The 24,737-nt window shown below is 37.5% G+C and overlaps 1 protein-coding gene and 1 long non-coding RNA gene across 3 annotated transcripts in view; one reads left to right on the forward strand and one right to left on the reverse strand.

The window, feature by feature from the left end:
- Positions 1-24,737, reverse strand: part of LOC125016764 — a 242,716-nt gene that overhangs the window by 105,957 nt on the left and 112,022 nt on the right. The window lies entirely within an intron of this gene.
- LOC125016765 lies at positions 53-23,887 on the forward strand. Its single transcript, XR_007113751.1, has 3 exons — positions 53-202; positions 16,562-16,674; positions 23,369-23,887. It is a non-coding gene; the product is annotated as an uncharacterized LOC125016765 (long non-coding RNA).

The raw sequence follows: 24,737 nt of genomic DNA on the forward strand, positions 1-24,737 counted from the left end.
TTAAATACCTTTTTGAAGAACAGCCAGTAATGTTTTAATTGCATATCAAGCCCAACAGGCCGTCGGGGGTCTTTAAACTGCAAAACATCCCACCAGGATAAACGGTGTTAAAACTCCTCTCAACATCCTGACATCCTGGGTACCCTGGGTATGGACAGCCAAAGAGAGGTTCAGTGGGCCCTGTGATCATGTCTGAATTAAGGTAAGAATCATAGAATGAATGGCTTGTGTGTTTGGACTGGTGTTGTCCTATTTATCATTGCTGTATTGTTAATGAGTTGTGATGAGTCTGTTTCTGAACTAAGATATAGCCGTTCCCCTTTGTTTTATTGTCACTTGATATCGATACCACTTTAGCCACTTGATATTGGACCTTGATTCAGCACTGTTTGTTGTGTGTATGGCGTTTGCACCTGGGTGGAAGCCAAATGTTTGCAATGGTGATTTAATTTCTTCCATACCTTTTGGGTTGTTGCTATTGTGACTATTGTCATGTGAAATGTTTATGACAGTATTAATCGCATTGCTGTGGTAATAGAGTATTTTCCTCAGTAATCCTGTTACTGATCCACAATTGGATTGTTAAAAGCTTATGCATGTGAATTGGAAAGTCGTGGGGTGCACTGTAAAATGGGGCTCCGCCAAAAGCCACTGTTTAATTTGATCCCTGGATAAAAATACCGTTGTTGTTTTGTTTGAGTAGGTTCCATGTATTTCAGTTGAATATTTTGTGGAGGATGGCTGCATGTCAGTGCAGTCCAAACATCGCATTTGTTTTCTGTCTGAAGTTGCCTAATGTTCCAGACTAATGAAATTAAACTCATTTCATCCTTTGTTATGCTAAATGTAATGGAAACTATGGAATGCAGTGGATTCCATGCAAGAGAATAACTGTTTGCCTCACTGAGACATCCAGGTGTCCGCTGAGCATGTTAAGCCCGAGATATTGATCCCTTTCTAGTGAAATTAAACTTTTTTTATTTACTTTTTATTAGCTTTCTTTCCGTAAAATACACATACTGTACGTATGCGGTAACTGGGAACAAGACAACAAAACATAACATGACAAAGGGAGGATTTGTGCACTAAGTACAACAACAGCGTCATATATAAACACATCACACATAAGGATAAAGATGCTGTTTGAAATTAAAGGGGAAGAAAAAAAAAATTTGTTTTAAAGGGGGGAACCCTTATCTTTGGGGAAAATTTTATAAAATTTTTCAGGTCTCAGGTTAACATTAGCGACCCATTCGGGCCCAATTTTCTCTTAAAAAACATCATTTTATTTTAAAGGGTTTTTAAATTGAAATTTCTCCCCAAAAAATATATTTGTTGGTTTGCCCTTTCTTTTTTGGCCCCAAGGCCCTTTATAATACAACAAAAAATATTTTCCCCAAAAAGGTATTTGTCTTATTTTTATGCTTCAAATAAAAAGATTTTCCTTTTTAAAAAACACCCCCCAGCCCCCAAAAAACAGTGAAAATGATTTCTATGGGGGACCTCCAACAAGCATTTCGGGTTATACTAGTGGATCTTTTGAGCGGGAGAACAAAAAAATTTAAAGGGAAAATTTTTTTCCAGTGAATTCCCCCAGGAGGGAGCTGGCCCAACAACCCCCGGGTTTGTGAGAATTTGGGGCCCCCCCTCTTTTTTCCCATCTTTCCTTAATATCAAAAAGTATGGCCAAGATTTTAAAAGACCTTTGGTCGTTTGGTTATTATTTTTAGGAAGGGGAAAAAAATTTTTTGTAGGTTTTTTTTGGAAAAGTGTTTATGAATTCCATCTCTTTTCTGAAGAAAACACCCCTTTGGGGAAATTCCTTCCCTTTTTAAATTCAAATGAATGGTTTCCTTTTCCTAAAAAACTAAAAACCCTTTACCCTGTGGGCTATTTAATATTCGTGGGGTTTTTTTTAAGGGAGGGGTAATTTAAAGCAAAAAGTAAACGTACATATCAGAGAGTGCTTATTCAAAAAAGTTTTTTTTGGGGGTTGAAAAATTCCCTTTTAAATTGTTTTTAAAATTTCCCCGCCAGGGGGGAAGTACCTTTGCACAAAAATTTTGCTGATTTTTCTTTAATCTAAAATTTTCTTGACAAAAGAAATGAAAAACCCTTTATCAGTTACTGATACTTTTTTTTTGGGACATATGTGATTGAGCAGGGAAAAAGGGTTTTTTGAATCTTTTTTGTCCCGGGTGTTGGGGAGGTTTCAGTGTTTTTTTGGGGGGTTTTTTGGTAAAAAAAATTGGCCCCAAACAATTTTATGTTCAGGTATGCACGGGCGCTGGGTCTGAGGTAGCTTGTTTAATCATTTTTGGAAATATGTTGGACCCAAAATGTTGTACTAAAAAATGGGAAGTTGTGAAAACGGGCCTCATTAAAAGCACATTGTATGGGGGAATATAAGAGTTTGGTGATCTTTTTTTGGGAGGTGAAAATAAAAAGCAAGGGGCCAAACAGTGTGAATTTGTATGGGTCAGAAAAGATCCCGGAAATTTTCGGGAAAGTTTTTGTCCCACCAGCGTGTGTTTTAAGGTGGGAAAAGGTCACAAAAACCGGGCCCCTTTTCGCAGGGGTTGCTAAAGGCCTTGTTTGGGCCAAGCAGGAACCTGCTCAAAATTCCCCTTAACAATTTTTTTTTCCCTTGTTTTTAAAAATTTCAATGAAAAAAGAAATAAAACCAAACTGAGTTTTGACCTGACCTATGTGCTTTCCGAAAAATTTGTGCCAGGGGCTGTGGGTTTTTGAGCCCATGTCTCCTGGGTTTGGTTTTTTTTTGCTTTTTTAATTTCGTCAGATCCCAGACACTTTTAAAAATAAAAAAGTTGAAAAACCCTAAAAATTTCAAGGCAATTTAAATTGCAATCAATGTTTGATTTTTTGGACCCCCAAACCAAAAACTCAAATTGTTTTTTTTTTTACATTTTCCTTTTGAACAAACTTGAAAGTTGGGAACTTGTCCAAGCCCTATGTTTTAAACATTTTTTGGCCAAAAATAACCTTTTGTTCGATAAAGTGTTTTCTCCTTTAGAAAAAACTTAAAGGTTACGTTATCCCAAAACTAAAAATTTTTTACTCACTAAAAAAAGAAAGTTGGGGTTGTTAATTTAACATTTCAAGTTAAGGTTAATAACTTTTTAAAATTGCATTTACAAGAATACAAAAAAATTTAAAAAGTTTATTTTTTTTTTTTAAATTGAAAAATTGGAAATTGTTCCATTTAAAAATTTTAAACGGGTACAGCAGGGGAATTTGGGCTTCTTACTACACAAAGTGCAGAAAAAGGGTAGCCCTGCCCCCTTTTTTTAAAAATTTTCAAAAAATTTTCCCAAGTGTTATTAAACCTATGATCAAAAAAAATTTGGGAAAAAAATTTTTTTTTTACCTTTCATAAAAAAGTCATTGAGCAGTGTTTTAAACAATTGTAAAAACAGAAACAACAGGACTTATCTCAAGGGGCGTGTCAAACAGAAATACGCAAAACCTGTAAAAAACACCTGTGCAGTTCCAAACAACATTTTTAAAAAATTATAAAAAAACAAAAAAAATTCAAAAATGTCAGATAAAATTTTACTTTGAAAAAGGGGGCAGAATTATCCAACAAAAAAAACCCAACCCATAAAAAAAAAAACAAAAAATTTTTGCCTTGCTTGTCTGCATGTAGACAAAAAGAAACATAGAGTGATCCCTTCTACCCTTTTTATTTCCCTTTGGTTATTAGCCTCTGGAAACCCCGATCCAGGGCAAGAGGCAAAAAATTTTTTTTAAATTTTAAAAAGCCTTTCACTTAATAAAAAGGGAGTAAATTTGGGGGGATTCATTCTGCTTAGTCTTGATAAACTTTTCCCGTGGGTACAAAAATTATTCCCTACCCTACCTGCGTTTTTTTCTTGTTAATGCAACACAGTCCAAGCGATTATATCTTTTCCCTTTTTTGGATTGTATGTTGAGCCTCCCCAAATTTAAATCACCAAGCATGTCCTAAGAAGTTTTCTGAATCCTCCAGAAGAAACAGGGTTAGGCCTTGCAGGGAATTTTGGGCCCTTTTTTTGTAGTCCAATGCAGATGTTTAAACCCCCCCCCCAAAAAAAAAAAAAAACCACTTGTCCCCGAGAATGAAACCCAACCCGTATTTTTACATAATTGCTATTACGGCCGTTTAGGGTTTGGCCGTATGTCTCTCCCCCTTGATGTGGTGTGTGGGAAGACTGGGGTGTTTTGTTTCTATCTTGCCCAGGTGTATTGTGGAAAAGTTTTTCCATGGGGGGTGTCCCCCAGAGAGCGTGTCCCCTGAACAGCTTAAGTGTAAGTGTATTAGGGGTTTGGGGTAGAAAAAAACAACTCACATAAGTACAGGGTTTGTTGGGAAAAAAATTACCACTTTTGTCCAGGGGCAGGGTGAAAAAAGGTGTGTGTTTTTGGGAGGGGGTGTAATTAACGAAACCCAGGGGGGCGGGGGAGTGAGTGTGCATGTGCAGGTTTCCCGGGTTTTACCCCCATGTCCCGGGTTTATAGTTTTGTGTGCCCCCCCTTCCTGATTTCCCAGGCCTCCAATTTCTCCCGCGTTTATCTGTGATTGCTCCTGATTTTCCCCGCTGTCTCCTTTTCGGGATTCTTTTTTGTGTTAAAATTTTTCCAGGGGAAATGATCTTCAGTTTCTCCCAAAGTTGTTTTTGGGCCCTGTTTATGTTTTGAACCCATATTTCATAATTTATTTGCATTTTTGTCCCGTTCTATTTTTTCTTTTGGGTGTACTAAAGAAATTTTAAAAATTTTTTGTGTGGTTTTAAAATTTCTGCGTTTATGTGTGTTTTTTCATATGTGTTGTATTGCTTTCCGTTTCCCCGGAAAGTATGGTAGCATATGGGTCTTTGTATTTGGGCCCCCTGTTTTTTTTTAGTGTGTTTCTTCGTTCTCTCTTTTTGTTTAATTGGGAAATTTTATTATATTGGGAAAAATGTGAGTGCGTGTTTTATGTGTCTTTTTCCCCTTCCCCGTCTGTCTTTATCTTCCGTGATGATGTTGGCCTGTTGTTTGAGGGGTTCTGGGGACAGAGTGATTTTGTTTCTGTGGGATTTTCTGATGTCCAGAGGAGGTACCCGGTCCTGTGAGTGGGTTTTCTGGGAAACATTGATTTTTTTGATTTCCGGGCTTCTTGTGGTGGGTATTCAGATCGGGAACGACATGGTCCGGTTTTGTGTTCTTCTTCGTGCGGGGGAATTTTTTGTTTCCCGTGTTGTCCATAGTGTGGGCATTGTGTGTATCCACTTTTATTTTTTCCAAGATATCGTCCACGGAAACTTTTCCACAGTGGGGGGTTTTCAGTGTGTGGATGCTGTGTAGATTTGGGTTTTTTATTTCCCGGGCCTCCCTGAAAAAACTGTCATTTTGCTGATAGTGGAAACCCCCATTGCGAAACTTTGTTGTCTGTATAAAGATTCCCTTTTTAAAAATGAAAATAAGTGGGTTTTTGCAACAAAAAAGTAAGAGTGTGGAAAAAAAAAAATCTTCAACTGTCAGGTTTGTGGTGTTTTTTTAGGGTTTTTGGGTTCCTTTGAGTCGTTCCTGTTACGATTTGTAATGTGACCAAATGGGGTTTTTTTTGACTAGTGATAAACACATCGTTTGATATGAAAAATTTCATCTTTTTTTTTACTCTTAATTTCTGTTGAGTTTTTTGTCCCGTTGTTTTTTTTTGTTTTGTTTTTTTTTTTTTTGAAAAATTGCAAAAACCCCAAAAAAAATTTTTGTTGAAATAGGAGGGGGGTTTATGATTTCAATCATGCTTTGGGGGGGGTTGTTTTTTACTAAACCGGGTACTGTCAAAATATTGGGGGGAGAGGGGTGTCTTTTTTGTGAATTTTTTTTGTTCCCCAATTCTGGGGGGTGAAAGTTGGGCCCGTTGGGGAACAGGGTTTCTTTTGCGTCCCGTTTTTTATTTTGTTACTTTTTAGTAAAGGTTTTTGTAATGATGTCAGGGTTTCCCTTTTTTTTTTCTTCCGTGGGGTTTTTTTTCATATTTCGTAGGTGTTCCCGGCCCCTAACATGGGGTTCCAACCCGTTTTTCATTTTTTTTTTGTGTCCATGATGACTGTTGTTCTTCATTTATCGGCCGGGAGGGGTGGTTTAAAGGTTTTTTTTTTTTCCTTTTAAAAAATTTAATTGCGTTTTGTTCTTCCTTTTGTGGGTGTTGCTTTTGGGGGAAGGGTTTGGCTGGAAAATTTTTTAAAATTCCCGATTTTTTGCATTTCGGAGTTCTGCATTTTGTCCCTGATCTTGGGCATTTATGGCATCAAAACTGTTGCTAGGGTGTATTGTTCGGTGGGTATTTTTGGGGGGTGTAAAGGTGAAATGTTTGCCCTCTTGCTAGCACCCTTTTTTTCTTTTCGGGTTTAGGGTGCGTTTTGGAAAAGGTTCTGTACCCATTTTTCATTGGTTTTTTTTAGTTTGTTTGTCTCTGCTTTTTCTTTGTTTTTTTTTTTGAAAAAGGGCCCCTGTTTGGTAAAAGGAAAAAATTCCCGTTTGTTATTTTATTTTAAATGTTTCGTTTTATTTCCCCTTCCCTTTTGGGTCCAGCGGGTTTTTTTAAATTTTTTTTTTTTGAACCGGTTTTTTTTTTTTTTTTTTTTTTTTTTTTGGGGGGGGGTTTTTTTTTTTTTTTGCATGTTGTTTTGTCCCATTTGTTGGCCCGTTGTTCAAATCCATTTTTATATAAAAGAATTTTTTGGGTTTTTTTTGATGATGTTTTTTTGCTTTTTAAAGGTTTTTTTTGTGTTGAGGCTTTTCCGGGGGTTTCTTTCCCCCATTTTTTGAAAGCGGGGTTTGAATCTCAGGTGATTTTTTTTTTGGGGGGCCCCCTTTTTTTCCAGTTTTTCCAGACGCGGCAGAATGTTTTGACACAATCATTTCCAAAACTTCCACTTAATAGAATAATGAGGTTCATTATGTCTTATTTTAGATATATGTTTAGGATTTTCTTATCTTCCAACTTAATATGAGGAGATGTGCATCAAGGTCATCAAACTTTTGGTCTAAGACATGAGGTTCACTTTCAGAAAATTCAGAGTGTATAATTTTTGTGGTTTCTACTGTTGTGACCACTGAAACTTTTTAAATTTTTTGTTTTCAAAGTTACATCTTTGAAAGGGACAATGCACAATCTCTTGATTTCCGAGATGGACCAAAAACTTTCTTTCATTACATACGTCTCTGAATTCACATAATTCACAGGAAAAATGTGACCGTGCCGTAGCCGGTGGTGTATCAAAAGAACATCTTGGTTGGACCCCACAAATGCACAGAACTTGCACTGCATATATGACCTAAAATGAAAATTAGCACGAAACAACAATTAGTTGGTTAATGTTTTAACCAGAACACACGAAAAAATCCAATTTTAAAGCTGATATTACAATGAGTGTACTCATCAGGAAAAGGAGCTCAGCACATCCATATTAGTCTAGAAATGTTAGTAAATGTAGCCCATTTTACATTGTTTTGCTCAGGATTAAAGAAGACAGTGTTTTGTTTTGTTTTTTAAATTTTTTAATATATATATATGTGTATATATATATACATATATATATATATATATATGTATGTATCATTAATTTAATTCTCATCCTTTGCCTTGTTTTTCATTCATGAATTCATATTTCACATGATTGGTTGTGCCACAACCAAGCACTTGATTTCACAGAGCCAGGTAAAATACTCGTCTGTTTTACTTGGCTGCTAATTCAGAGTTATGATTGATTAAATGCGGTGATGCTTCATTTCTCTCGTCAGATTACACATGCTGTATCTACTCTTTATTATGTCGACGAATGAAGTTAACCCAAAGATAGTAAATCGAACCAAGAGTCACACCTCATTTTCAATATAAATTTAATACAACTTTTGACCACAAACAGCAAAGATAAAACATTCAGTTTCGTGTGGGGATTTTTTTTTTCTCTACTCTTCGGGGGCTAGCTAACTGAGTTTTCGCACAGTGATGAGACACATATCTTTGTAATCAGCAGAGTCTCTGCTTTCAGGGGACACCTTGTTTGTGTGGTTTGGTTGAAGTGGTGAAATTAACAGAAGCACTGAAGTGGACATACGCGGTTTTCGTTTTTGTTACATGCCCATACATGCTTGGGGATTGAACTATATTTCGTTTGGGTGGCGATTCCAGGTTGGAGTAATCTGGGATGGTTTCTATGCGTTCGGTTGGTAGGATTTTGTCTTCAGCAGTGAGAACACAGCCCAGAATAATAATCTTTTCCTGTACCCACTGAGGTTTTGACAGACTTACCTTGTGTTCTTTTGCAGATAAGTGACCCAAGGAGAGTGAGTCAGAGTGACACTGTTCCTCTGTGGGTGCACAAACAAGGAGGTTGTCCACGCACTGAATGAGAGCAAAGCCCTTTGTTAGAAAGAACACATGACTTGAAAGAGTGCTCTAATCTTACAGAGATTTTTTTTTTTTTTCATAAGTTATCGAACTATCTTTCCAGGCTATGTGAGAACTAGTGGAATGCCAAATTCTTCCCGTCTTTCGAACTCCCTGCTTTGAGCTACATGACTGTGAATTATACCATGGAACTACCCTCCTCTGATTTATCACCTTTTTCAGAGGAGCAATTCGATTTAAAGTTGTACTGAGTGTTGCTGTCGTACTATCAACAAAACAACCTTTTATGTTGGAGTTAGATTGTGGTTGCTGGCATCCACATCTCTGACATAAGGCACTGAGGAAATGTCTTTCTAATTTCAGTGTAGTCCCATATTGTGAATTCAAATGTAACAAGGAAATTATCAGACGAAGGAGAGTTATGAGAATATATTGTCAGACCTTCAGTTTCTATGCCGTAAGTTAGAACAAGATCTGAGGTGTGATTGAAACAGTGACTTGATCCATTTACATTCTGAGAAAAGCCAATTGAATCTAATAATGACATATATGAAGAGCTAAGACTGTCACTGCTAACATCAGTATGGATGTTAAAGTCATCTACTATGATGACTTTATCTGTTCTAAGCACTAAATCACGTAGAAACTCATAGTAGCTATGACTGGGTGGCGTGGACTCATTTAAACTGACATATTCATCATCCTGCAGCCACGTTTCAGTCAAACTAAATAGATCAATCTGATGAGTAGTTGAAAGCAGGCAGTTCGAAATATGGTAGGAATTTGGCATTCCACTAAATCTGAAGAAGCTCACATAGCCTGGGAAGATAGTTTATTAACTTATATATATATATATATAAAAAAAAGAAAAAAAACTCTGTAAGGGTAGAACAGCATTGTAAGGGTCTCTTGTCTGGAGTGCTGAATATCTGAGCTAAGCTACACCTGCTGTCGTGGTTTCATTAACCAGCCCAGTCTTCATGGCCTGGAGTGCTGTGTGTCAGACATGTGGAGCTCCATAAACTACATGTGACTCAGTCTTCATGGCCTCCTCTGCTTCTGAATATCAATATTTTCTACCAGCTCAAAAGAAATGAGCCCACCATGGAATCATTTTTTCATGGTTTTTATGAATACCAACTGAATGACAGCAGGCTCGTTGCCGGGCCAACACATGGGATGACCAGCAGCCTCTTTCTGTATGAGGCACTGGAGGTTGTATGCTTTGTATGCTTATATGCTGATGGATGTATCAGGATGATAGTTAGCTTCTCTGAGGCTTAGCAGAATGATATGATGCCGAAATACCGGAGAGCATCTCCATATTTATATAGATAGATCAATATATAGATAGATATATATAAGTGGCAAAATGCCATGTGTTCATTTGATACATTTCAGAGAGATGCTCCAACGAATTCAGATTTTTTTTGTCCCACCAATGTGTGGTATTGTGTTTTAGATAAGTTGCAAGGTCAAAGGTCCTCTAAAGGGGCCTTTTCACACAGTGTTGCTGAGGCCTGTTGGGCCAAAGAGATTCAGCAAATCTTGTCCTGTCCAAAGTCAAAGAGGTTTGACTTCACGGGACAACTTATTGTGAGTAAGTGTCACTTCAGGAAATGATGTTTAATTGCCTTCAATATTCTTATATTCACCAGGCAGAAGATATTTTTTTATTTTCTGCCATGTTTGTGAGTGTTTCAGTGTATGTTATATGGGTTCGCTTTGTGTTGTGTTGTAGTTCTCAAGATACAAGGGTTAAAAAGGTCAAACTTTGCAAAAATAGGCACCACCTAGTTCTGTTGTACATGACGCTGGGTCTAAGACAGCTTGACTCAACACTGAGACCTTTCCAGGAATATGTTGGATTGTAATGATAATCCAATGCTGGGCAATATGGCGTAAAATCAATGTCACGATATATTGAGCAGTTCACCTCGATAACGATAAATGGATGATAAATGTGGAAAATTAAAAACGAAATTTAAAAAAAATATGTGTACGAATTCAACCACATGATTGTATTACAGGTGGTGGAAAAGGTTAGATGTATTGCCCTGGCTTGTGACAACAGTGTTTTTGCACATTTTATGTTTTTCTGAGCAGTATCCTCCCTGTTAAAACCAAAATACTGCCACACGATTGAAAACGCATTTCTCTTTGGAACAAGCTGCTGCTTTTCCTCCTCCTCAACTAGGTCTACCTCCGCTGCCGGCACTGCAGCTGCCGCTTCGACGTTTAAACCCTCCTCTGTTTTGTCACCGTCTCTTCCCCTTTTTGTTACAGACTGGATGGGGTGGAGTCACATGACTATATACGCTGTACTACATGTGCAGTGTTTTAAAGAGACATGAACACAGCCTACCTACACACACAGCCAAAAGACAAAAAATACTGGGAAAAATGAATTCAGTTTTTGTCGTAAATTTCCATATTGGTAAATTTTCAGTTTATCGCCCAGGCCTAATGATAATAATAATGCACTGCTTTTATATTTATTTTTAAATGCTCAAAGCGCTTACAATTGTATGCATTGTTCATTCACTCACACAGTCACACCCTGGTGGTGGTAAATTACCGCCTCAGTAGTCACAGCTGCCCTAGGACAGGCTGACAGAAACATGGCTGCCAATGTGAGCCAATCTCTGACCACCACCAACATTACTCACCCGCAGTCATACACCAGGGAGTATGGTGGGTTAAGTGTGCCAAGGACACAACAGACAGACTAGGGATAGGACGGAATCAACCCGCCAACCGTTCTGTTATTGTTTTATGCTGCATGATTGGCATTAATCCACAATTCGATGACAAAAGAAATGTGAATATATGAATAACTATTTAAGTTAGAGTTTTGACTCTAACCTATTTGATAGAGCAGGGAGAAATGTTTCTGAAACATTTTGTGTTTCAGCGTGTGTATTACAGGTTGCTCTGTGTTGTGTTTTAGTCTTCAATATACAACTCTTAGGGCTTGTGTTTAGCTCGGTGTGTAGAGCGCCTGTCCCATGTGTTGAGACGATAGTCCTTGCTGCAGGCGCCCCTGGTTCGAATCCCCTACTGGGTTGCCTTTCCTAGATGTTCTTCTGTAATCAACTGTGATCCCTCTAAAGGCCAGAATTTTTTTTTTAAAAAGAAGATACAATGGTATAAACAGGAGATTCCAGAAGACTAGATAGCAGGCTGTTTTTTGAATCCGTGGCAGGAAATAATCAATATCTGTAAACTAAAAGACGCCTCCAGAATCATAAGGTGGTGTGCTTACGACTCAGACTTTACTCCCAAAAGAATGGATAATAGATTTAAGATTTGGGCTTCAAAGAGGTTGACAAATTATAATCCATTTCTCAGACAAAAATTCAGAAAGTTTTTGTCACACCAGTGTGTGGTGTTGTGATTAGTGCCATTTGGAAGTTGTTAGGTCAGAAAGTTCACTAAACAGGCCTTTTCGCAGAGTGTTGCTGAGGCCTGTTGGGATGAACGGGAACCTGTCCAAACATGCAAGGTGGTTTGGCTTACAAAGGACAATTTGGTGTCAAGTGAGTGTCACTTTAGGGCTTTTAGCCCTTAAAGTAAGTAATTTTACATAGTCTTCAATGTTCTTATATCCGCGGGGTTGAAACAATCCGTTATTCTAAGTTTTGTGATGTATGATTGTCATTAATCAGCAGTTTCAATGTCAAAAGTAACGTGAAAATATATATAACTAAGGAAGTTAGAGTTTTGGCTCTGACCTATGTGATAGCGCAGGGAGAGTGGTTTCTGAAACATTTCGTGCCATATCTGTAGCTGTTTCAGTGTATGTTTTATTGGTTTAGTTTGTGTTGTGTTTTAGGCACCACCTACTTCTGCTCAGGCATAGCACATAGCACTGGGTTTGGGCAGCTTCACTAACAACTGAGACCTTTCCAGGAGTTTGTTGTACGTCAATGTAGCACTAAAGATGAGGTGGTTGAGTGTTGCTGAGGCCGAACACGAATCTGTCATATGGCAAAAACAGCCCTAATAGAAAGCGAAAAAAATCTAAAAAGTTTTTTTGCTTGACAAGAATTCTTAAAATAAGCTCTTGGCTCTGAAAGACTAAAATTAGACTCAAAACTAGACAGAATATCTTAAATTAATCCAAGTTCTTCTATAAAAGCACTAATTTAAGATCTATTTACTTAAAATTCTAATTTAATTTTTAACTTAACTTAAAGAAATTACACCTTAATGTGGAATTAATAATGAGAATGAAAGTAGTTAAAATAGTTTTTTTAAAGAGCATGACAAATATCATTGATGTTGTCTCAAATCAACACATGTTGATGATATTAACCAAACCCAACAAGCCCGTCTTTTGGAGGTGGGAGAAAACTACAACTACAGAAAGAAACCGACACCAACAGGGAGAACTTTCAACCCCCAGAAAGGCCCAAGCTGGGCTTGAACCCCAACCTCCTGATTGGGAGTCATAAGTGCTAACCACTGAGCTGCTGGGACATCTTCCAAAATGAGGTAGGAGGCATAATGAAATATGTGAATGTTGTAAAAATGTAAGTCATTCTGAACACAAATTTTTTTATTGAGTGTGCATTGTGATCAACTTCAGAAGTACGCAACATGTCATATTTGAAGGAAATGAAGGGCTTTCCTTGGACATGATGACAGAAACAAAGCAGTGTCTGTTAAATGGATTCACCTAAATGGTAAAAAATATATACAAAAGAAGACATTACTTGCAACTGCTGTTAAATGCAGTGATTTTCTGAGTTTGGACTTGTGAGCAATGTATATTACAATGTATATTAAATTATAGTCTATGTAATTAAGTCATCGTTGTATTGTTTTGAGTGGCAGCAGCGTAATACTATTTGCTATGATGGGACATTACATGGCATATACAATAGAAATCCAAACTTGACACAAGCAACTGAACATATAACAACTATTAATCTTGTAGATTTCACTCCATGTTATAGTTATACTCACAGGGATGTGATATATTTCCCTACACAATATTTATCTGGGAGATGTGCTTGGGCTACACAGTCTCTTCTAATAGACTGTAAAAGGAACCCTTTTTAATGTATTTGCCTCCGCCAACTGACGTGACCGTAGTTTTTGTTGTTCTTGCTGCCTTTGCTACATTGTGATTCAGGATGCAGTTGAGTCAAGGGCCATTTCATTTTGGCTGTGTTTGTTTTTGTTTTGTTTTTTATTTGTGGGCCATGCAGTTGTCATCCAGCATGCTTATTTTGTATTAAGTTGTATGTTGTTTGTGGTATAGACTGGCATCTTAACATGATATGTTCAGCAGGTTCTCTCAGGTTCAGATGGCCTGCAATGAAATAATAATTTCATTGTTGCACAAATGGTCTTACTCTTAAAATAAGGCAAACACTCTTGTTATTCCACTGAATTTCATCATTTATTTATTGTAAAACATTTTGATACTCTACTTTCTGGTTCATTCTAAAAAACGAGTGTTTTGCTTAGAAATGATGACATAAACAATGCAGTGTGTCTATGTAATTATGTATTGTTTTGAGCTGCAGCAGCATAATACCGTTTAGTATGACAGAAAGTAATTATTTTGGGAATTTCTATATGACAGCATTCATGTTACTAAACAAAGACTATCAAAAAAGCATCCAAGCCTTTTAGATTCATGTGATTGATGTTCTCAAAAATTCATAAATTCGACTCACATGTCTTGTTCAAAGTTGAATGAATATTGGACCTCTGTCTTCACCTTTTCTATTTTTATATTATTATATTATTCACTTATGAATTGAATTGAACTGTCCCTCATGGGATGTTGTGTCAAGGTGTTGTGGAAATTTCAACAATGAGGGTTGTTGAGAAGTTAGTAATGATTCAGTCTCAGTGATCACTTTTGTTGGTTTGTTTGCAAATATTCTGCATGGACGGAGACACACACATACAGTAAAACTCATTATATCAATAACTAAGGAAGTTAGAGTTTTGACTCTGACCTATGTGATAACGCAGGGAGAGTGGTTTCTGAAACATTTTTTGACATATCTGTAGCTGTTTCAGTGTAGTTTTATTGGTTTAGTTTGTGTTGTGTTTTAGTTCTCAAGATACAAGGGCTGACAAGGTAATATTTTCCAAAACTAGGCACCACCTACTTCTGCTCAGACGTAGCACATAGCGCTGGGTCTGAGACTAATAGTCTAATAGAAAGCTGAAATAGATTAAAATAGAAAGCAAAGAAATCTGGCAATGAGGTTTGTTTGCTTGACAAGAATTCTTAAAATAAGCACAAAGTTCTTGGCTCTGAAAGATTAAAATTAGACTCAAAACTAGACAGACAATCTTAAAATAATACAAGTTCTGCGGTAAAAGCACTAATTTAAGATTCAGTTACTTAAAATTTAAATTTAAGTTTTAACTTAACTTTAAGAAATGACACCTTAATGTAGAACTAATAATGAGACTGAAAGTAGTTAAAATAAGACACAGTTTAACAAAGACTATCAAAAAAGTCTGTGATCGATGTTCTCAAAATCTGTACATTCAACTCACATGTCTTGCTCAAAGTTGAATGAATGTTGGACCTCTGTCTTCACCTTTTCTGTTATTAAATTATTCCCCTTATTGAACTGTCCTCTCACGGTACGTTGTGGCAAGGTGTTGTGGAAAAATTCCACAAGTGAGGGTTTTTGAGAAGCTAGTAATGATTCAGACTCAGTGATCACTTTTGATGGTTTATTTGCAAATATTCTGCGCAGAAGGAGACACACACACAGAGTAAAACTCAGAGACACTCCGAATGTGAGGTGACAACAAAATTTATAATCCACACTCACATTTGTTCCACATGGATCTGGTGAAAGTGTGCTTTCCATTTCTTGATTCTTACTTCTTCATAGAAATGAGGTGAGAAGGTCAAGAGGAAGTGCAAGCAAAGTCAAGGTCTTCAGTCTGCACATATAGAAATTATAATGTAATATCGCACTTATTATGAACTTTGGTGAACTTCTGCTGAACATATTTTTCACTTGTTTTGAACTTGTGTGTGCTTAAAAGGTCACATTAGTAAATATAGACAGCTTATATGAGAGATGTAAAAATAAAAAATGTAATTTCCCATCACATTTCCCCCCGTTGATCATTTAAAGATCACAAATATGCCAAGTATAAGAAAATTACATCTACCATGTTACCCTGAGACACAGTTTAATACATATCTTCATACTTCTGACACATGAAAAAAATGCTGCCCGGACTCGGTTGTGTGTCCGATCCAGAGGGAACAGGATAGCGTTTAAAAGGTCCAAAACAAGTTTGTGGTTTCTGAATAGATGAACCATCTGATTTTAGAAAGTTTCGGTGTTTCCAGAGGCAACCAAAATCCTGCGCTACACCAAATGCGTAACGTGATTCCGTATAGGTTGTGCAGGTGACATTTTCTGAGAGTTTACACGCTGTTGTGAGTGCTACCAGTTCTGCAGATTGTGCTGAGTAGTGGAAGGGGAGCAGTCCAGAGTCCAGGACAGCAGTGTTGGTCACAACGTCATAACCAACACAGTTGGTTCCCAGCTGGTTGCTGGAAGGAGAACATCTACGAAGAGAATACGGTCAGAATTGGGGATTGGTTCATCCTTCAGGTCATGCCTGGGGGTGCAAACAAGGTTAACATAATCAAGACAGCTATGTGGTTCTCCATCCTTTGGGAGGGGGAGGAGAGAGGCTGGGTTCAGTGTGTTGCATCTTTTAATGGTGACATTTGGATGATTCAACATTTGGATGATTTGGATGGTACCAGACAAATCGAGCAGCAGAGAAATGAGAAGATGTCTGATCATTAAGTAGAAGAGTTATTGCATGAGGGAAAATAGGAGTGACATCGGAGTAGGCCACAATGTCTCTGGTGGCCAGCAGAGCTCTTTCAGCTGACATGCTATCTCTCACGGCCGTGGGGCTGTGAGAGATTACAGGTGCCACAGGGTCCAGTTTACAATAATAATAGCCCACAGGTCTGAGTTTGTCACTATGTTTTTGCAGCAACACAGAGGTCATCTGGCCTCCTTTCTCATCAACAGTTTGAACAAATTCTTTGTCTTCAGCATTGAGAACACGGCCCAGAAAAATAACCTTTTCCTGTACCCACTGAGGTTCTAAAAGACTTACCTTGTGTCCTTGTGTCCGCAGCAAGGAGAGTGAGTCAGAGCGACACTGTTCCTCTGTGGGTGCACAAACGAGGAGGTTGTCCAGTACTGAATGAGAGCACAGCCCTTTGTTTGACAGAACACATGACTTGAAAGGTAAGACTTTGTTTTAGAACCCCTTTTTATACAGCTTGGTTGTAAAATATTCTACCTGCACTCTCTGCACTCTACTCTCTGCTCATTCAGTCACCTCAGAGATCCACTGTGTTGTCATTTCATCTGGGCAATGTAGCTCATTTTTTTAGCTCAGCTAACCTTGCAGTCTCGTCCAGGAGTCTTAAGACTTAAAACAATGTTGTACAATAATAAGATTTAAGCCCTCGAGAATTAACAAGGCAAGAGAACAGCAAATGTCACCAAATGGGCACAACAAAACCATCAATACAGATGTATGTAGTGGAAAGTGCTTTTATTATGGTTCCACCCCAGTGCATGCAAGCATGTCCACACGTGCCGTTGAAAACAAATGATGAGTATATAAAATGCAGTCTAATCAAAGGGAGCAAAAATATGGCAAATGGATTTACAGCTGCTTTTGACATATTTTGTCATCAGGGCAAAACAAGATAGGTAGTTAATAACTTGCTACGCCTCCTCACTAACCTTTGTCCATGCTCCTTACTGGTTCCTACCACTTCATTTGATCTATGAGTGTTGATATCGCAAAAGGCTACATATCATTGTTATGCATCAACTTTAAATTGTATGTTAATATTGCTCTTGTAAACATTGACAATGCACATGTGAAACAAAAATGTTAACAATACCTCACACTTAGTTGCATGAGCTCTTGCATACATCACACTGAGGAACGGTTTAATTTTTGACAGCCCCTAGGGGGCCGGAAGGACACGGGCAGCTTTGCTGAGGTAGGGCCAAAATTTGCAAGCTACATTGATGGCAAAGAACTGAGGTTTGCATGCAGTGACTTCCATCACCTCTTCATCCAATTGCAAAGCTTCTTGGATCTCTCCCTTGGTGCTGTCCACTGGGAGTTCCTACACTTTCCTTTCCCTGTGCCTGTGACATAGGCCACAAATGTAAATTAAAAGGAAAGCAATGGGGTCCACTAAAAAGGTCATAGTTTCTCTTAATTTAATTTCAGTAACAATTCCGTGATACAGCTAATTTGATAACATTATGAATATAACTTCCATTTTCACTGCTTTTTGAATGATATATATGGCAACTTCACTGTCTTTTGCTACAAAGCCAAAAAAGCAGAGGCTGAGGAAGAAAGAAAAATAGACAAATCCATTAATCACATAAGAATATAAATTAATTAATTAGCAAAAACACTGAAAAAAGAGCACCCTCCACTTTGGCTAAAGCAATACAAATTTCCATCAACAGAAACAGGCAACATTTCAGACTAGCAGGTTGGACAGTGGAATTCAAGACAGCAGAGTTGGGTTTCCTCAAACGAAGAGCAGGAAAACTGCACTGCAGTGTATCTTGATATGTCCACACTACAAGGTAAAGAGAATTGTACATTTTTGGATGTTGTCTGCTGAAATACAGCTTTTTAATATGATGAAGAACAAATATACTTACTCTTCCTCCACGCTTGTGCAGTGCTCCATTAACATTACAAAGACCTTTCTGGAATTGGACGGGGAGAAATTATATTCAGTTCCTGAAAGGAGCTCAGAAGATCCAGTTTGTACAAAGCAGACACATTAAGAGTCCACTACCTCTGGCATGTTCCACACAAAATATGGTGGATGATGCAAGTCATAACACCCTTGGAACATAATCCAAATAAACAACATCATGAATACTTAACAATTCAATTCAGTTAAATTCAATTTTATTTATATAGTGCCTATAACAATACAAATTGTCTCAAGATGCTTTTCAAAAAAAAAAAAAAACTCCATAGCAAGCCTGAGGGCAACGGTGGCAAGGAAAAACTGTTGCAGTTTGAGAGTATAAGAGGTTGGTGAATTGTAATCTGGGGTTGTTCTTGTTTTCTTCTATTAGTGAAGAATAATATGCTGCTCTAATCTTACAGAGATTTTTTTTTTTCATAAGTTATTAAACTATCTTTCCAGGCTATGTGAGAACTAGTGGAATGCCAAATTCTTCCCCATCTTTCGAACTCCCTGCTTTGAACTACATGACTGTGAATTTTACCATGGAGCTACCCTCCTCCGATTTATCACCTTTTTCAAAGGAGCAATTCGATTTAAAGTTGTACTGAGTGATGCTGTCGTACTATCAACAAAATAATCTTTTTGTGTTGGAGTTAGATTGTGGTTGCTGGCACATAAGGCACTGAGGTAAATACTGAAGGAATTAATTCCTTATATCTAGTTACAAAATGTCTTTCTAATTTCAGTGTAGTCCCATATTGTGAATTCAAATGTAACAAGAAAAATTATCAGACAAAGGAGAGTTATGGGAATTATATGGGAAATATTGTCAGACCTTCAGTTTCTATGTCGTAAGTTAGAACAAGATCTGAGGTGTGATTGAAACAGTGATTTGATCCATTTACATTCTGAGAAAAGCCAATTGAATCTAATAATGACATATATGAAGAGATAACACTGTCACTGCTAACATCAGTATGGATGTTAAAGTCATCTACTATGATGACTTTATCTGTTCTAAGCACTAAATCACGTAGAAACTCATAGTTGCTATGACTGGGTGGCGTGGACTCATTTTAACTGACATATTCATCATCCTGCAGCCACGTTTAAGTCAAACTAAATAGATCAATCTGATGAGTAGTTCAAAGCAGGCAGTTCGAAATATGGTAGGAATTTGGCATTCCACTAAATCTGAAGAAGCTCACATAGCCTGAGAAGATAGTTTATTAACTTATATATATATATATATATAAAAAAAGAAAAAAAAACTCTCTGTAAGACTAGAACAGCATTGTAAGGGTCTCTTGTCTGGAGTGCTGAATATCTGAGCTAAGCTACACCTGCTGTTGTGGTTTCATTAACCAGCCCAGTCTTCATGGCCTGGAGTGCTGTGTATCAGACCCATGGAGCTCCATAAACTACATCTGCCCCAGTCTTCACAGCTTGCAGCTGTCCACTCCTACCTGGATGAAAAATTCACCAACCTGCCCCTGAATCCTCTTATACTCTTAAACTGCCACAGTTTTTCCTTGCCACCGTAGCCCTCAGGCTTGCCATGGAGTTTTTTAAATTTTTTTTGGAAAGCATCTTGAGACAATTTGCATTGTTATAGGCACTATATAAATAAAATTGAATTGAACTGAATTGAACTGTTAAGTATTCATGATGTTGTTTATTTGGATTATGTTCCAAGGGTGTTATGACTTGCATCATCCACTATATTTGTGTGGAACATGTCAGAGGTAGTGGACTCTTAATGTGTCCGCTTTGTACACACTGGACCTTCTGAGCTGCTTTCAGGAACTGAATATAATTCCAGAAAGGTCTTTGTAACGTTAATGGCGCACTGCACAAGTGTGGAGGAAGAGTAAGTATATTTGTTCTTCATCATATTAAAAGCTGTATTTCAGCAGACAACATCCAAAAATGTACAATTCTCTTTACCTTGTAGTGTGGATTTATCAAGATACACTGCAGTGCAGTTTTCCTACTCTTGGTTTGAGGAAACCCAACTCTGCTGTCTTGAATTCCCCTGTCCAACCTGCTAGCCTGAAATGTTGCCTGTTTCTGTTGATGGAAAATTGTATCACTTTAGCCAAAGTGGAGGGTGCTCTTTTTGCAGTGTTTTTATTAATAATTTATATTCTTACGTGATTAATGGATCTGTCTATTTTTCTTTCTTTTCTTTTTGAGGGGCTCTTTGTAGCAAATGTCAGTGAAGTTGCCATATTTACCATCCAAAAAGCAGTGAAAATGGAAGTTATATTTATAATGTTACAGATTAGCTGTATTACTGAATTGGGTAACACTTTCTATGAAGGTTGTATTTATAATGCCCTATGAATACACTCATAATGTTTTATAAGGTGTCTATAAAGCATTATAATGGTCATTATTACATCTATACATATTCACAAGTTGTTATAACAACTTCATGATGCATTATGACAACTGGTTATGAATGATTATAATTTTAATCTGAATAGTGCATTATAAATATGTCGATATCTGCCTAGTCACTTGTTAGTTTTATAATGCATCATAACTACTTTGCTTTGCTAAATGTGCATAGTGATGCATAATGACTTTTGACTTCGCCTACAGTGCTTTATTATCTGTAGTTATAAGTATATGTAATAAAGTTATAATAATTCTATACATCTCCCTACAGCACACTGTTATAAACAGCCATGCAATATCATAAGTGCTATTTGTCAGCGCTAAGTAAAGTGACAAGAATATGACACTATTATTGACAGATATAAGTTACTATGAGTAATTAAAAGGTGCAATGAACTAAGTCCTGAGTCTGGCATCTTTACCCCATATGCACAGTGTTAATATCATAGGTGTTATTTGTCAGCTTTAGGTAAATTAGAGCAAATGAAATGCCTGGACAGTAAAGACAAAAGAAATGCATTTAGTTCACTTTATTTTCATTTAAACCAACACACATAATCAGAATGATTATCAACACTCTGAGCACATTACACAAACACATGAAACAGGCCACAAAAGTGGCACGGCGTGGTCCTAGAGATGTGGCCCTTAAAAGTGCCTTTGGGTTGGTGAGGTGATTCAGGGTCAGAGGTCAGGAGATGGTTTGACAACAACTACAAGAAGAACAGAGGCAAATCTTTAGTGCTCTAGCTGGGTTTGTTTTTTATGCAGAATGGTTTGATTGAAAACAAATAAACAGATCAGGTTTTTTTTTGTTTAAAGCAGCCTAATGAAACATTATGTTACCGCATATCGTGCAGGCAGCGCAGATTACCCGTAGGTGACTTAAGCTAGCTAGACGAAAGTTACCAGACACGGCTAGTTTTAACTCACAAATTAGATCGTTTTCATATTCTTGCGTGATGATTGAAACCATTCGAAATCATTGCTTTAATATGTAAACGATGTGCTTCATGTAAGCAAAGTAAGGCATTAGCTCACAAAACACTAGCAGGACAGAGAGACAACATACCTGGCCTGGAGAGGACTCAGCGGAGAAAGGAAGAAAAGCCGCTTTACGACTAGTACATACAGTCAATGCTTTACGACAGTGGGAGGAGCTGGGGACGGAGGTGGGTGGGTGGGGTCAGAGGTCAGGGGTCATGGACTAAGGAATGACACTTCTACAATAATAATAATAACGATATCAAAATAATATCTGACGGCATTCAATAAAGGCGGACATTTCTAGCGATCCTGTATGTAGAAATGTCCGCATTTATTGAATGCCGTCAGATATTATTTTGATATCGTTTTTATTAATATTATTATTATTGTAGAAATGTCATTCCTTAGTCCATGACCCCTGACCTCTGACCCCACCCACCCACTCCGTCCCCAGCTCCCCCCACTGTCGTAAAGCATTGACTGTATGTACTAGTCGTAAAGCGGCTTTTCTTTCCTTTCTCCTCTGAGTCCTCTCCAGGTCAGGTAGGTTGTCTCTCTGTCTGCTAGTGTTTTTTGAGCTAATGCCTTACTTTGCTTACATGAAGCACATCGTTTACATATTAAAGCAATGATTTCGAATGGTTTCAATCATTAAACGCAAGAATATGAAAACGATCTAATTTGTGAGTTAAAACTAGCCGTGTCTGGTAACTTTCGTCTAGCTAGCTTAAGTCACCTACGGGTAATCTGCGCTGCCTGCACGTATGCGGTAAACATAATGTTTCATTAGGCTGCTTTAAACAAAAAAAAACTGATCTGTTTATTTGTTTTCAATCAAACCTTTCTGCATAAAAAACAAACCCAGCTAGAGCACTAAAGATTTGCCTCTGTTCTTCTTGTAGTTGCTGTCAAACCATCTCCTGACCTCTGACCCCGAATCACCTCACCAACCCAAAGGCACTTTTAAGGGCCACATCTCTAGGACCACGCCGTGCCACTTTTGTGGCCTGTTTCATGTGTTTGTGTAATGTGCTCAGAGTGTTGATAATCATTCTGATTATGTGTGTTGGTTTAAATGAAAATAAAGTGAACTAAATGCATTTCTTTTGTCTTTACTGTCCAGGCATTTCATTTGCTCTAATTTACCTAAAGCTGACAAATAACACCTATGATATTAACACTGTGCATATGGGGTAAAGATGCCAGACTCAGGACTTAGTTCATTGCACCTTTTAATTACTCATAGTAACTTATATCTGTTAATAATAGTGTCATATTTTTTGTCACTTTACTTAGCGCTGACAAATAGCATTATGATATTGCATGGCTGTTTATAACAGTGTGCTGTAGGGAGATGTATTCATTATTATAACTTTATTACATATACTTATAAATACAGATATAAAGCACTATAGGCGAAGTCAAAAGTCATTATGCATCACTATACACATTTAGCAAAGTAGTTATGATGCATTATAAAACTAACAAGTGAATAGGCAGATATTGACATATTTATAATGCACTATTCAGATTAAAATTATAATCATTCGTAACCAGTTGTCATAATGCATCATGAAGTTGGTTATAACGATTTGTGAATATGTATAGATGGTAATAATGACCATTATAATGCTTTATAGACACCTTATAAAACATTATGAGTGTATTCATAGGGCATTATAAATACAACCTTCATAGAAAGTGTTACCCTGAATGGTTACTGAAATTGAATTAAGAGATGCAATGACCTTTTTAGTGGACCCCATTGCTTTCCTTTTAATTTATATTTATTGTCTATGTCACAGGCACAGGGAAAGGAACGTGTAGGAACTCCCAGTGAACAGCAGCAAGGGAGAGATCCAAGAAGGCTTTACAATTGGATGAAGAGGTGATGGAAGTCACTGCATGTTGGCAAACCTCAGTTCTTTGCCATCAATGTAGCTTGCAAATTTTGACCCTTCCTCAGCAAAGCTGCCAGTGTCCTTCCGGTCCTCTAGGAGCTGTCAGTGCATTGTCAATGTTGACAATAGCAATATTAACATACAATTTAAAGTTGATGCATAACAATGGTATGTAGCCTTTTGCGATACCAACACTCATCAGATCAAATGGAGTGGCAGGAACCAGGAGCACGGACAGCGGTTGGTGAGGAGGTGGAGCAAGTTATTAGCTACCTATCTCGTTGTGCCCTGATGACAAGATATGTCAAAAGCAGGTGATTAATCTGTTGCGAATGTATTGAATCAAGTAGAGTGTAAATTTCCTTTAAAAGCAGAACAAAATGCTTTCAGACCTTTTATTGTAAAGGATGTGTTTGTCATACTTTCAACAGGGTTTGGTTTAATTTACCAACTGGCCAATTGCGTGAAGATGCATTTGAGTGGCGGCCTACTTTGCCTAAGGCAATTACTGGGGAATTACAACCTTTTGACAACCTTTTCATATTACCCCTGTAATATCATGGTAATTGCTTTGTCATTAAAGCTGTAAAGTTACAGTACACATTTGTGTTTTTAAAACAATGCATTGTAATATCACAGATGTGAAATTGCAGTAAATTGCTTTGAGTATATTTCACAGAACACTGCTGTAATCCTTACTGTGAAAGTCATGCAAAACTTATGCAGAGTTCTATTTGGATGTAATTATAGTTCAGAAATGAAACAAAATTTAACTCCTTCTTTGTACAGTGCCATATTGACAGTCCTCCTGAAAGCACGAAATGTCACAGTTTCATGATCCGCCATGAGACCGGGGGTTGGCGTGAAACATACCGACGAGTTGGTAGTTTTTCCTCAGGACTCTTAGTTTTTTCCCCCAACCATATTTAAGATATCATCCTAGATATTCAATTATCATCGTAGATGATAATGTGTGGGCGCTTACAATTGCCTATACGAGGGCGCTGCACCTGTGTATGACCAAATATTATATATTATCTTCATTTGCATGTATAGCAGGATTGTTCAGCTCACTATTTATGATGCACACAATCACAATTGCAGGTGCAATTTCCGCTGCCACAACCGCTGACGAGGTGTATTCAGTTTGACCAATCAGAATCAAGGTTTTCAAATAACTGCCCAATTACGCTGCTATACACTGTCAACATGAAAAGAATCAAAGGTTGACTTAAATCGTGTTGTTCCCCACGTTTTCTTTATTTTATTTACC

This window comes from Mugil cephalus, chromosome 11, assembly GCF_022458985.1.
Source record: "Mugil cephalus isolate CIBA_MC_2020 chromosome 11, CIBA_Mcephalus_1.1, whole genome shotgun sequence".
Taxonomy (NCBI): domain Eukaryota; kingdom Metazoa; phylum Chordata; class Actinopteri; order Mugiliformes; family Mugilidae; genus Mugil; species Mugil cephalus.